The 15,692-nt window shown below is 38.4% G+C and overlaps 1 long non-coding RNA gene across 1 annotated transcript; it reads right to left on the bottom strand.

Annotated features, from left to right (window-relative positions):
- Positions 1–3,059: 3,059 nt before the first annotated feature.
- On the bottom strand, positions 3,060–4,453 carry LOC126299068 (uncharacterized). Its single transcript, XR_007552717.1, has 3 exons — positions 4,235–4,453; positions 3,967–4,077; positions 3,060–3,788 (listed from the first exon to the last, which is right to left on the bottom strand). It is a non-coding gene; the product is annotated as an uncharacterized LOC126299068 (long non-coding RNA).
- Positions 4,454–15,692: the final 11,239 nt, after the last annotated feature.

Raw genomic sequence — 15,692 nt, forward strand, 5'->3', positions numbered from 1 at the left:
TTTTTTTCACAAAAATAACAGCAGTGACAAAATACACCATAGCACTTCTTATAAAAAAGTAACGAAACATTTCACTAGCATAGTTGAGAAACCGTCAAAAAGCTGTTGCCAAACAGGTATTTTATCTTCCTCTACTGAGTAATCGTACCACGAAAAGACTGTCGGTGCAAGGAAAACAGGTATTTACTGACGATGCGTAATTTTGTTGGTCGTGGAAAAGAGTTGTCAACACGTTTCACATGGCCGCATGTAAAAACGATAACTATCGTACTAACATAAGGATTTCGCAGTAACTACGTTAACTGTATATCTACATGTGAAAAGGCAACATGACAAGACTATTTATTGTTAAAATTAATGCCTAATTTCAGTTATAAATGAGAAAAACAATAACTATCTCAAAAGATTGGCGCGTATGCAGTACACGTTATTGAAGATGACATGTAGTGGTGGGCAGGAAATCGCGTATCTGTTAGAAATCACAGTGATTGAGAAGTCACAGATATCACAATAACAACTTTACAAAATCTAACTGCGATTTCAGTCACAGTTAGCAGTCGCAAATAGCATTTCACATTCAACGGCGTCAGCCATCTGTTGGCCGAATTCCGTACTGGTTTCTGCGATTTCAGTGACAAGTCGCGGCTAGAAGTCGCAAGTTTAATTATTTTTGATTATCTTTAGGCTTGTCTGGTGGGGTTATTGTAAGATTTATTTGTTTTCGTCAGGTTGATTTAAAGTCTTTAATTGCATATTCTTCTGTTGCTCATATAAGAATGGTGATTGGTGGATTGATAACTATAAATTGATGAGGTTGTGTAGGTTCTCTTTCTTTAATGGTTGGTCATGGTTTATGTTGTACTGGGTTATTTTGTTTATCTAATATTATTGATGAACGTTTAGGTAGACGAAGATTATTAATTAACAAGGGTATAATTAACTTGATACCAAGAATGGCCAAAGTTCGTACTACGCTTATCTCTGCGACATGCTATTGAGTCTAACTGCGATTTCCGTGACAAGTCGCAACTAAGAGTCGCAAGTAGCAACTAAAATGCGCAGTTAGCAGTGCCATCTGTTGAGCAAAGCTCATACTATGCTATTCGCTACTGAGTCAAACTGCGATTTCCGTTACAAATCGCAATTAAGAGTCGCAAGTAGCAACTAAAAAGCGCAGTTAACATTCTTTTCCTAGTGCCATTGGTTGAACGACGTACGTACTTCGTTATGGGAGCCTTGTGCCTCACGAGATCGGTGTGCTGTGTGTGCATATGAAGGACTTATTTCATTAGTGGTACAAGTCCATTTTTGTTCATTTTGAGATACGGAGTCGTAAAGTTAAATGAGGGCTGAAAAATCAGCAGTTGAGATACCAGAAATATTCAAGCATATGGCTTCTTGCTAGAAATGAACCTTTATTAATGTTTGTTTGGATCATTAATTTCAGAAGCATTATCGACAGAAGAGTGGCGGTAATGGACTTGTACCACTATTGAAATAAGGCCTTCACATTATATGACGACATGCACATTCAGCATCGTTGGTCAAACACAGCTGTGACTCTGAATGTACACTCCTGGAAATGGAAAAAAGAACACATTGACACCGGTGTGTCAGACCCACCATACTTGCTCCGGACACTGCGAGAGGGCTGTACAAGCAATGATCACACGCACGGCACAGCGGACACACCAGGAACCGCGGCGTTGGCTGTCGAATGGCGCTAGCTGCGCAGCATTTGTGCACCGCCGCCGTCAGTGTCAGCCAGTTTGCCGTGGCATACGGAGTTCCATCGCAGTCTTTAACACTGTTAGCATGCCGCGACAGCGTCGACGTGAACCGTATGTGCAGTTGACGGACTTTGAGCGAGGGCGTATAGTGGGCATGCGGGAGGCCGGATGGACGTACCGCCGAATTGCTCAACACGTGGGGCGTGAGGTCTCCACAGTACATCGATGTTGTCGCCAGTGGCCGGCGGAAGGTGCACGTGCCCGTCGACCTGGGACCGGACCGCAGCGACGCACGGATGCACGCCAAGACCGTAGGATCCTACGCAGTGCCGTAGGGGGCCTCACCGCCACTTCCCAGCAAATTAGGGACACTGTTTCTCCTGGGGTATCGGCGAGGACCATTCGCAACCGTCTCCATGAAGCTGGGCTACGGTCCCGCACACCGTTAGGCCGTCTTCCGCTCACGCCCCAACATCGTGCAGCCCGCCTCCAGTAGTGTCGCGACAGGCGTGAATGGAAGGACGAATGGAGACGTGTCGTCTTCAGCGATGAGAGTCGCTTCCGCCTTGGTGCCAATGATGGTCGTATACGTGTTTGGCGCCGTGCAGGTGAGCGCCACAATCAGGACTGCATACGACCGAGGCACACAGGGCCGACACCCGGCATCATGGTGTGGGGAGCGATCTCCTACACTGGCCGTACACCTCTGGTGATCGTCGAGGGGACACTGAATAGTGCACGGTACGTCCAAACCGTCATCGAACCCATCGTTCTACCATTCCTAGACTGGCAAGGGAACTTGCTGTTCCAACAGGACAATGCACATCCGCATGTATCCCATGCCACCCAACGTGCTCTAGAAGGTGTAAGTCAACTACCCTGGCCAGCAAGATCTCTGGATCTGTCCCCCATTGAGCATGTTTGGGACTGGATGAAGCGTCGTCTCATGCGGTCAGCACGAACGCTGGTCCAACTGAGGCGCCAGGTGGAAATGGCATGGCAAGCCGTTCCACAGGACTACATCCATCATCTCTACGATCATCTCCATGGGAGAATAGCAGCCTGCATTGCTGCGAAAGGTGGATATACACTGTACTAGTGGCGACATTGTGCATGCTCTGTTGCCTGTGTCTATGTGCCTGTGGTTCTGTCAGTGTGATCATGTGATGTATCTGACCCCAGGAATGTGTCAATAAAGTTTCCCCTTCGTGGGACAATGAATTCACGGTGTTCTTATTTCAATTTCCAGGAGTGTATTATATTAATAAGAAGCAACATTGCCTTTTTCTCCTGAAAATATCAAGTAACGTAACAAATGTGATTCTGCTTCCAATATGACAGTTTTGGTTAATACTTCACATGCCTACAGAACTTTGCAATGTTAACACAGCAGAACTCAGACATCTGTATAAGTGCAGTGAAATGAAAACAGCATTATTGGGTCATATGAATGCCTCACTTTTATTCCGACACAGTTCAAGGCTCGCGGTAAAAGTTTTACACCTGGTGTTCTACATGGCAACTTCACACACACGAACTTTTTGCCGACACTACTACCACCTACATAAGTAAGCTTTTCCTGTGTTACTTTCAAGTACTGCACTTAAGCTATTCCTGATTTAACTGGAAGATCTGTACTTCCCACTTTCATATCAACAACCTCAAAATGCATATTGTAGACTTTGGGCTGTGTTAAAGGTCAGTGTCACACCAAGATTGTGAAGAAGGGGGAGGGGCGGCGGCGGCGTGTCACTCTCCAACTAGTGCTTATCAGTAAATAAATGGCGGAAAATTACAGGTATAGGACGGCTTAAACATGAGGAAAATGAGATTTTCATTATTCACTCACTGTATTCAACATTTATCATTCCTTTAAAATCGCATAACAACTTCAATAAAACACAGTTTAATCACTCATCTGCACACTTATTTCACAATTATGTCACTTTTAAACTGCAAATCCTCTAAGAGCTGTCTTGAATCTTCACGAGTCTCTCTCAACAGCCTTGATGTGGATAGGTACGTACAGCAACCAGTAATCAAGAGTGAGAAGTGTGTCTGCAAAATCACAAGGATTATTAAACAATTTTTGCTGTCACTAATTACAAGCAATATAATTGACAGAGTAGATTGCTAATATTTGCTGTAATGAAAGCCACTCAATGGGACATATTTCACATTTGAAAGAACGATCTCACTGAAATAATAAAGTCCATCGAAACACTTAGAAAGTAACCTCTCGTCTGACGAAAACGGTCTAAAGACGGAGTGGCAATTTCTCCAGATCTGTTGACAATGATATTTTGAGTTATCAATTTACTGAGTGACTGAAATGTAGTTCAGGTACCTGTGAACATAACAATATGTTAGAATTCATTTTCTAAACACGAACTATTACGCTACTGTTTGGCTACTTACATATAATTACACTATTAATATTTTCACAGTTGTTTCTTTAAAACATAATTAAAGCCAACGGAAGAACAAACGTAAAACTTACTTACCAATGACAAGTTTGTTGAGATGCAATTTTCTGTGTGGGCAGATGTAACTTTTTCATACGGTGGTAAGTCGCAGAAATCGCAGGAGTCACAGAAATCGCAGAAGTAGCAGAAATCGCAGAAGTAGCAGAAGTCACAGAAATCGCAGAAGTAGCAGGTCACAGAAATCGCGGAAGTAGCAGAAATCGCAGAAATAGCAGTGGCGGAAGGATACACGACTAACTTTCCTTAACTACGACAAATCACAGTTAAGAATAACAGATACTGAAAAGTAGCATTTACAGAAATCACTGATATCGGAAAATCGCAGTTTAGCTAATCACTATTGACATTTAAACACCAAAGATAAAGTTGTTCCATAATAACACTGGAGAACTGCCGTAAGTCAGTAACGTCCTGCCACGATATTTCGGCACAAAGTCTTTTGGCCATCTTCAGGTGAGCACCGCTGTAGTAGTACTGGCGAGTACGTGCTGAACTCGCCAGTACTACTACAGCGGTGCTCACCTGAAGATGGCCAAAAGACTTTGTGCCGAAATATCGTGGCAGGACGTTACTGACTTACGGCAGTTCTCCCGTGTTATTATGGAACAATCAGTACGCTGGGAAAGTTTTAAACATCACAAAGATAAAGTTGTCCACGCCAGGTTCATCCAAAGCGAAGCAATCCAACTGGCTCTAGCTACCTTGAAATTCTATTGCGTGGTCTCGTTTCGAGCCGAGCTGTCCCCAACGGCAAGTAGAGCAAAGCATCACGCCAAACAAGAAACATTTCTGTGGCCTTTCGAGTTATCTGAATTTCTGTTTCTCCCAGTAAATATTTAAATTTATCAAGATTAACAGCACATTATGAGCATGAAATGACATAATCAATAATTTATTGAATACGAGTATAAAAAAATGGCATATTATGCGGGAAATCAGAAAATTTTTCTTCCCAAATTTCGGGAATTTTGAATATTTGCATTTGATTATTACAAGTTTGCTTATGTTAATACAGCTCTCCTTTGCAAATGGAAAAACATGATTGCAATTTCTGCACTGCAACATATGGTAATAATAAAAACGCCAAATTAGCCAATACACAGGTATGATAATCAGAATTTGCGTAAAAATTAACATTATTTACAAATGGCAGTAACTTTCTTTCTTTTCTTTAGGAGGATTAAAATCAGTCGAGAAGGCAAAGAATACAGCTTTCTATTTAACCCGCAAATCCTTACTTCAGATTACATATCAAAATCAGTCTCCCTGACTTCTAATCTTGAATGCCTCAAACTTTACTACCCCAGAAACTACTGGAAAGAACAATGTTGCCACAAAGTTCTTCTATTCTCATGCCAAATATCAGGATTTTCATATCTGGAATGTACAGCAAATTTCATCAAAATCGAAATTGATTAAATTATATATATATATATATATATATATATATATATATATATATATATATATATATATATATATTTGCTGGATGTGCAATTTAAATATCTCATTTCTGAGACATTTACAAGTTTACAAGTCAAAGAAACATACTGTCATCTAATTTGTTATGGATCTCACCACAAAAAAAGTTCTTCGACAATTTCCTTTACTTTCTTAACTCATTAGCAGTGGTAATTTCCATTTTCTTTTTATTTATCAGCAAAAACACAAATGGCAACCAGACAGCACAGACAGTTTTCATTTTAAACCCACACTGTTGTATGGTGCTAAAGAAGTCTTAATAGTCAACTATCCTGATTCTTTCTAACATAGTTCGCACCTTACTGGCGATTTCTCCATCCAAACCATGTTTAGTGAGAAAATTTCCTGTCTCACTGCTACTGAGACTATGCACTATAGAAACATCTTGCCCTATTTTTTTTTCAAAACATACCATACGGAGACAGAAACTACATAAAAACTAATATAATATAGCTCTTGCTGTAATAACAGACTCATTAAACTAACTAGTATATATCACAAAGCCTGTTTCTGATTCTCCACTCACGTGCAATACATTACTAAATGCTTCTGCATCTCCAGGATTGTGAAATATAATTACAGCAGCCTTCATGTTATTGGCAGATTCAGTCTACTCAAAGAAATGTTACATAAAACCACAAATCTACTTGTAAACTTCCGTATTGGATATAAACTTCTTGAGGAAAGTACATAAAGCTCCGCTACTTAAAGATCAAAATCAGGTACAGATTAATGAAGGAAACCTGTGACCATGACATTTGTGCAGTCTCCAGTAGTAAACACAGGATTGAGTCATCTGCAGTCAGAAACGTATAGTATATATAAGTCAAGCTACCGTAATAAGAACCAGAACACTTTTGTCATGAAAAATTACTCGTAGTTTAGGGAGAAGTTAAATATGTTTTTAGTTGTGGGATATATTTTGGAGGAAGTTTTGTAAAGACTGTCATTACCGTAAACTGTAGGGGCTATAAGCTGCATAAAAAAATTAAAAATATTGAGTGTCATGTAATATTTTGTCTAATGTAATATCTTGTCTAGACACCTTTTATTAACCTGACATGTTCCAAATCATTACGAAATGTAGCATTCATGATCTATGGAACAAGTACTAATCTAATGTAACATCCTAGACAATGAATGTAGAATTTTGAATTTCGCGCGGAGTGAATGAAACACCTCCTTGTCCTATAGGCCGAGCTAAAGGCGAATGTAGGCATTCACTGTCTGCTCAGGAAGCGCTAAGAGCTGCAGACTTGAGGCCAGGCCAGCAAAGCACAACCAATCAGCACACCCGATCGGCACCAAGATTTGCTGTCCCTAGACACACGCAAATCGATATGCATTACACATAAAGGGGATTCAGGAGTTTCATCGAAGATTTTATATCTGTGCGCTGTGAGCTAAAAAATGGAGGTATTCTACCTTCATGGTTAAAAAGCCGGGTTCACACACGCAACAAAAGGGTCGTTACAGCTAGTGGCATACTGCAACTGCATGTGTGAACTCCCATTTTTTTGTGGCATAACTCTAGATATGTCATGCCACAAAAAGTTCGATCTGGTTGTACTTCGAAGGCCACTTTCACTCCGCCACTGATCTCTGGTGGCTGTATCTCAAAACACAAGCATTCTGTCACATTCATTGTGGAGTAACTGCTGCTGTACTCCGTCCCATTTTAGTGTGTTTTCATTTTATTACTGAAGAAAGCATTTGGAACTACAAGAACAACGAACTAAGTTTGAATATCTATCGCACTGTGTGTGTGTGTGTGTGTGTGTGTGTGTGTGTGTGTGTGTGTGTGTGTGTGTGTGTTCGAGCAATATTTGCAAATCAGTGATAAATAAACAAATTTTATAAGTACAAAAAAATGAGTCGTAGAAACGACATGATTTGTGAGACCAAGCATTGTATAAACTGTGGATTATATGCAGGAAATAGCTTGCGAGTGTGATGTGACAGCTGTTAAACTAAAAATTAGTGCCAGAATGAGATTTTCACTCTGCAGCAGAGTGTGCGCTGATATGAAACTTCCTGGCAGATTAAAACTGTGTGCCGGACCAAGACTCGAACTCGGGACCTAAGGATATTGCGGAGACATGGCTTAGTCACAGCCTGGGGCATGTTTCCAGAATGGGATTTTCACTCTGCTGCGGAGTGTGCGCTGATATGAAACTTCCTGCAGTTGGTAGAGCACTTGCCCGCGAAAGGCAAATGACCCGAGTTCGAGTCTCGGTCCGGCACACAGTTTTAATCTGCCAGGATCTGCTATGTCTCCGCAATATCCTTGCTTTCAGAAGTGCTAGTTCTGCAAGGTTCTAAGGAGAGCTTCTGTAAAATTTGGAAGGCAGGACTCGAGGTACTGGCAGAAGTGGAGCTGTGAGGAGGGGGCGTGAGTCGTGCTTGGGTAGCTCAGTTGGTAGAGCACTTGCCCGCGAAAGGCAAAGGTCCCAAGTTCGAGTCTCCGTCCAGCACACAGTTTTAATCTGCCAGGAAGTTTTTTAAAAATTAGTGATTCATAATGCCTGCATCAACGAATACAATAAGATTTTAAACTCTTTAGGAGACTAGTATATCTACAGATGATTTCTACATGCCAGATGTCGGCTAGTTTGTCAAAGCAGACAGCATTTTCGCCTCCAAGTATTATTTTTCTAATAAATGTCTTTGTAGCTTTTTAACCCTGGACAAAAACTATTTTCGGATCCCACATTTGGGTTTTGTGCTCCTTGTTACAGTGCTAACCCATACTATGACACTGACACCATCCCATTCGATTTCAGTTGATGCCATGTTGAAAGTTGAGCAACTACATAGAATTTGCAGTGCCATGTGTGAATGGTAGCTCATGGTGCCACTACAGAAAGCCATAAGCTGGATTTAATGTCAGTGATCTCTATAAAGATCATTGATTAAGATTGATTCAGACTTGGTAGAAAGGAATGTGTCAGAAAAGAACACAGGAAAATGCCATTGAAACTTCAGCATTTATACAGTCTGTCATAAAAACAGAACGAGGGCTCAAGATCAAGGGTTCTCAGGAAGAAAGTACTGACATCGACATTAATTAGATTAGATTAGATTTGTCCATAGCGAGTAGACCCTCTAGGCTGTAGAATGTGTAAGAAAGGCATGAATATACAATAAACATTTAATATTTACAAAGAAAAACAAATATATGCATTTTCCACAAATCTCAAGTGAAGTGGTTCTCATTGACATGGCATATGTTATTTTCATTTAAAAAGTAATAAATGTTTTGTCACAAAACATGGAAATAAGTGGTAGTCAAACTTTTTACCTACTGACTGCTTTTGTATCTCTGTCAGTTTTCAAATTTTCTAACTGCCCACCAGTTCTAGAGTAATGCTGAAAGAAGGGAAGTAAATTTATAAAGCAGAGTTACAGCAAGTTTAAGTACATAATAGTAATTAGTTGCAAAATACTTTATATCAGCATTTTATGAATACCTAATGAAAATGTTTTTAAAACACCACTTACTATGAAACTTGGAATGCCCACTAGTGGCTGGTAAGGATTACCAACATTATAAACGTTCACTACCCTGAGGTGCATATGATAATTCTAAGGTCATAGGTAGTCACACATCGTTAAATAGAAAGGTCATTTTATAATATGTATTTAGAATGATCACATAAATGCACTGAATTTGTTCAGAACAGAATTGCAATAATACTAAAATGTTTGATATTATTGTAACACATCACTTTATTAGTAGCCCTGTGTCATTTGTCAGCCGTAACTGGACAGACTGCATCAAAATTATGTATATATGAATGAGCTGTTTAGAATTTTTCATATGACATATAAAGAAAATTGTTCACAATAAGGGCACATATAAGAGATGAAGAAATACTACTGTGTCCAATCACTTTAGACACTGTTGAAAAAGCTTCTCTTAAACTGAACTTTATTAGTCATCAGACATTCTATGCCTGCCAGCAAGTTATTGAAAAGGTGTGTTCCCGAAAAATGAACACCTCCCTTGAGCTGGCGAGGGATGGTGGCATCGATTGCTAATGTCAGAAGTTAAGCTCTTCTTGCCACACTTTCTCACGTTATTATTCCTTGCTGGATTTCATGATTTTGTGTCTTATTAGTCTTTCTGTGATATTTTAATTCGTTTTCCTCCATGAGTGCTCTTCCTTGAAAGAGGCCTAATATCTGTAAGAAAACTGATTCAAATTTTGCAATACCAAAATAAAAAAAGCCTACTCTGTGGACAAATAAGAACATAAAATGACGAAACAATAGCCATTAAATAACTTTCCTTAACAGTGAAAAAGTCTCACTATTGCAGAATCAAAATAGAATTGTTTTTCACTCCATTTAGTACTAAGAAAGATAGCAACACAATGGAAAAGGTAAAAAAATATTGCTTTCTAAATATTGTTTAATGTGTTTGTATCTATATATTTTCTTTTGCAAATAATTGACAATGTTTTTAAATGTTTGGATGACAACTTTCCTATTGTTCAACTTCCCAAAAATGTATCATATAAAGTTTGTCAAGAACGTCCATTACGAAGTTTGCTTTGACCATTAACGAGCTTTATCACTGCTATTCTATATTCTGACTTTTTGTTTCATAACTAGAACCTCTAACTTCTCTTTTGGTATTGAACTAAGCAAAGTGACATTGCATTGATATACTATCTTTTGGTAACACGAGAATTTTGTACAGTGTTGTCGCACACCATTCTGTTTCATTCTGTTGGCATCTAATTTCATTTGGCTTTAATTAGATAGTACATCGTTTACTGCACTTCTTATTGCAATATTCAAAGTTTTTCTCATTCTACTTCCAGTCGGAGCTTCAAAGGATTTTGTTTAATTATTTAAGATAATAGTATAGCAGACTGCAAATACAATACACAAATATCTACACATACATTAGAACCATGCATATTGGAGTACAACCAACTTTACAAGTCTACTTCAAACCATCTACCAACGAGGTAGTATCACCTTTGAATACCATTACAATGTTTTACAGATTAGAAGATGTACGTTTTTCTTCGAAAAATTGCCTAAAAATTCAAATGTCTCTTATACTTGAAATTAATATAAAAATATCCAGCATTTGATTTAAAATTCCCATCAGTCTTAAGAAAGGGCGTATATTCGATGCTGCAGAAACGTATCTCTATCTGGCAACATTGGATTCAATTGGCACCAATGGTGGACTGAAGCAACAAACGTGAGTCGAAGGGATTAACAAGCTCCCTAATGCTGTCTCCCTCCCACCCCACCATCACAAACCCTGAACACTCTCTAGCCTACAACGCGCCATTGCAGACTACAGTATCAATGAACTTGAACTGAAAGTGATTTGTGTTATTGGTAACAGTACAATATTTTTGTTAGTAACTAATTTAATACTGGAAAAAATAAAAGATATTAATCCACCCACTACACAAAAAGGGAGACAAACAAAAGTGTTAATAACTAGAGAGAACTGTCACTTCTTCCAGTGGCATACAAAATATTAACAAAATCTCTCCTGAACAGAGTGGTAGATACTTTAGACCAACAACAGGGAGAATATCAGGGTGGTTTTCGAAAGGGAAGATCCTGTGCAGAAGAAATTTTAACTTAAAAGAAATAATTCGCCACAAAATGTTAACCAGCAAACCAACAATAGTGTCGTATATTGATTTCAAGAAAGTATTTGATTGTATAGACAGAGAAACAATAGATAAGGTCATTAGAGAATTTGGTGTTAAATCAAAATTAGCATATATAATTTGTGAAACACTAACAGGTACAATATCTAAAGTCAAATTGATGGAAGAAGTATCTCAGCCAATTGAAATAAAAACTGCCGTTAGACAAGGCGATGGTTTATCACCTTTACTGTTTAATTGTGTTCTAGAAGAAATTGTAAGGACCTGGAATTCACAGCAAGAAATTACAAAATTGAAACAATAACTCTGGGAAGGAAAACAAATGGAATTAAGGTAAACTGCTTGACTTTTGTGGATGATTTTGCAATACTTTCAGAAAACCTGACGGAAGCAGTTATACAAATAAACCTTCTGGAAAGAATAGCAAACAGAATTGGTCTCAAAATTTCAGCTGAAAAAATGAAATTCGTGACAAATGTTAAAAATGCAACAAAATTCATAGAAGCACAAATAGGTAAAATAGAGTGAGTAAATAAATTTAAATATATTGGAGATACTATACAACAAAATGGACTAGAAAAGTCTGCAATGGATGTAAGAATTAACAAAATGGAAAGAGCAAATGGTTTGACCAAAAACATTTACAACAAGAAAAGTATATCTAGAAAAACAAAACTAAAACACTACACCACAGTGGTACAACCAGCATGTTCATGTGGATCTGAATGCCTAACAATGAACTATAAGATGGACAAACTAGAGGTACTGGAAAGAAGGAGTATTAGAAAAATAATGGGTGCAATAAAAACTGCAGATGGTTGGAAAATAAGAATTATTGTGGAGATCTACAAAAATATAGAGCAAATATCTGAAGTAATGGCCAAATGAAGATTAGCCTTTCCCAGACCACTCTACCGAATGGATGGAAATAGGCTAACAAAACAATTGCTCCCATATTTCTGTAAGAAGAAATCGACTATAGCATGGATTACAGAAGCAAGGGAAGAACTAGAAAGAAACAACGTCAAAGAATCAGAAATAACAGAAAGAAACCGTTTTAAAAATAAAGTGCTAAATTTTGAATGCTTTCAAGGAAGAAGAAATAACCGTTTTAAAAATAAAGTGCTAAATTTTGAATGCTTTCAAGGAAGAAGAAATAAAAAAGATCAGAAGAAAGGAAGAGACTTAATCAGGAGAAAATGAAGGAATACTGGAAAAATAGGAAACAACAACAAAGGGAGAAGAGAAACTAAAGTTGTTAAGGTGATGCTAGCTGGTCAGTATGATCATAAAAGAAGGTATTCATGTAATGTGGGCTACAAATTTAAGGCAATAGCATTTGCAGACGAACATGGAAACAGAGCAGCTGAGCCGCATTGTGGGCCTCCACCAACAGAAAAACATCTCAGAAAATGCCACAAGAGTATGAAGAGAAAACATTATCTTTCCATCGCTTTATTATTCAACAACATCGGAAGAAAGCCAATGTGGAGCTAAACCAAATAGCGAATATGGACGAAACTCCACTGATATTTCATCTGCCGAGTAACAGAACTGTTGTCATGGAAGGTGCTAAAACTGTAATTATAAAGACAAATGTACATGAAAAAATGCACTACACTGTTATCCTTTCATTTTGTTGTGACGGTACTAAACTTAATCTAATTATCATTTTCAAGCTCTAAACAATGCCAAAGCCTTTTGAAATACCGCCAAATGTTGTCGCTCATGTACAAGACAAGGGCTGGCTGGACGAGGCTGGTATGGAATTGTGGATTAACAGAATGTGGGAGAGAAAGAAAGGTGCTTCATTGTAGAAGAGTTCTCTTCTTGCGCTAGATCAGTTTAGTAACCATTTGAAAAATTCTGTGAAAGAAAAACTAAGACAGGGAAATACAGAGCTTGCTGTTAATCTGGGAGGACTTACTTCATAACTGCAACCCATCTATGTCTCGATAAATGAACTATTTAATGTGTGCATGAGAGAGGAATGGAACAAATGGGTGATGGATGAAACCCAAATCAATTTAGGCCGGAGGAAACTTTCAAACGACCTATAATCAAACAAGTGTGTCACTCAATAAAACGGTCATGGTCTGGACTGAGAGAAGACATTATTGTTAAATCTTTCAAGAAGTGTGACGTAAGTAATGCTATCGATCACAGTGAAGACTACCTCATATATGAAAAGGCAATGATGACGACAAAGAGGAAGAAGGAGAAGAAGAAAGTTCAGATGATGATTTTCAGGGATTTTAAAGGTCAGTTCTGTTTTGCAAACTAAGAACTTTTTTTAGTCTGGCTTTGCAATATAGTAATAAAAATTATAAAAATGTTATTATTTTTAAAAACTGCTAAAAATTATGGTGCATCTTACAATCTGCAGCATCTTATAGTTCATAAAATACAGGATCCAAAATTGCTGCTTCAAGAACTGCTTCTGAGTCACAGTAACGAAGCACTTTTGCAAGAACGGAACTTGGAGCAGAGTTGGATAAAACACCCTAAAAACGTTGTCGAAAATCTTGGAAAACTCTGGAGAAGAACAAAAAACCTCCCTATTCCACAATCAAGAGAGGATTTCCAATGCATGTGTGATGAGTCATGTCCACCAAACTGATGGAAAACCTATTTCAGCATCCTCCTCTAGATGAGAGAAACTGCAATCCCTGTGTATACGTTTGCTTGAGGCTTGTTGTGTGTGGAAGAGACTGTATTCTGTTTATGAAATTAGTGCTGCATGGCGTGTTATTTCACATGTCATACACCGCTGCTATACCTTTGTCTGTTTCCTCATAATATGTCGTAGTTTCATGCACTTTCCGTTGCTGTCGATCATCTTATAGAACTGATGTCAGCAAGCATAATTTCTGAACCAGAATCAGACATGAACAGTGGGCGCTCTAAACCTCTGAAAAGTTATATAGTGAATGTATCACAAAGAATTTATGTTTTTTTTCTTTGGTTTAGTAGGTAGCAGTTTTATCTTCTTAAAGTTTCTCACTGTAGTGAATGGGATAGAAACCTTGTAAGGGTGAATGCATGACAGGTGTTGGAGATAGTTTCCGAATTGGAGTATTAACAGTGTTATATTTCATGCAACTAATATATCGGAAACGGCACTACTTTAATGTTATAGCATATCTAAGTGCAGAACTGTGTAGCCTGAGGAATGTGTGTTTATGTTCTATGATCATTTCTCTCTTTGCAATACCTTCTTGGTATGGAATCCAAACACCACAACAATTCTGCATAATTGATAGCACAAGTGTTCTATGTAAAGTGTTTCAAACTCCTTCCATATGTTCCATCTGGAGCTGCATCATGCATAAACCATATGCTTCTTCTTTTTCTTAACATTCTGTTATATCACTGCAATACCCTCAAATGTATCATGTTCGTATCTACTATACACTAATATGTTCATTGGTTTTGATGAGATCTTTCAATCCCCAACTTTATCCTATGAATGTGAGAATACTACATGACTCCCATCCATATAGGGAGAGAAGGTCAATCCTTCTTACGGAATTTATAAAGTATTTCACCTAGTTTTTACGCCTGCTCTCTGCTGCTGGTTATTTCCTACACTACAAAACAATATTTGTGTCGTGATGTAGGCAGTTCATGATATGTCCACATGTATACTGCACTCAGAAAGTAACGGAGTGGGTGGTTTAGCAATGATACGGAAATTGAGAACTGTGTTAGCATGTCACTGGCATCAAGAGATCGGCGCAATGAAACGTTTTGTTGACGTGACAGGTCGTCGAAATATGTGGTTTGGAACTTGATTAATAGGGTAAAATGCGTTGAAATACGGAAAACCTGGCAAACTTGCGAAAATTGATGAAAAATACTTACAAATGATGAAAATATGACAAAAATATGGAGGAATGAGTGTACTTAAATGCTCGGCTGAGTGTATGAAAACCGGTGGGATTGACAACTGTTGGTTCATAGTACTTGTGCTCTAAGAATTGAAGTCCTGCAGAATACCCCCTGGTTCCATATGTGGTTATGCATTGTAACCCATAAAAATGACAAGTCGTAGTGTCTGTAGATTTGGAGGTCAGGCTGACCACCATCTAGATTCACTGAAACAGTGATTACATATGTGGATGCAATATGCACTGCCAGTATGAGGAATTAATACTCATGATCACTTTGGAAGTGGAATGAGGTATCTGATACCCCATCAGTGTAGAAGATGAGATTAGATATGTAGGTCATCACTTTTGGACAGCTGTTTGGAAACATCACACAATGCTGCAAACTCTTCCAGTTTGCATATGTTGTGATGTCTTCTACATTTATGCCAATAAGAAACACCACCTCTTTCTTTT

Source organism: Schistocerca gregaria, chromosome X (assembly GCF_023897955.1).
Source record: "Schistocerca gregaria isolate iqSchGreg1 chromosome X, iqSchGreg1.2, whole genome shotgun sequence".
Classification (NCBI taxonomy): domain Eukaryota; kingdom Metazoa; phylum Arthropoda; class Insecta; order Orthoptera; family Acrididae; genus Schistocerca; species Schistocerca gregaria.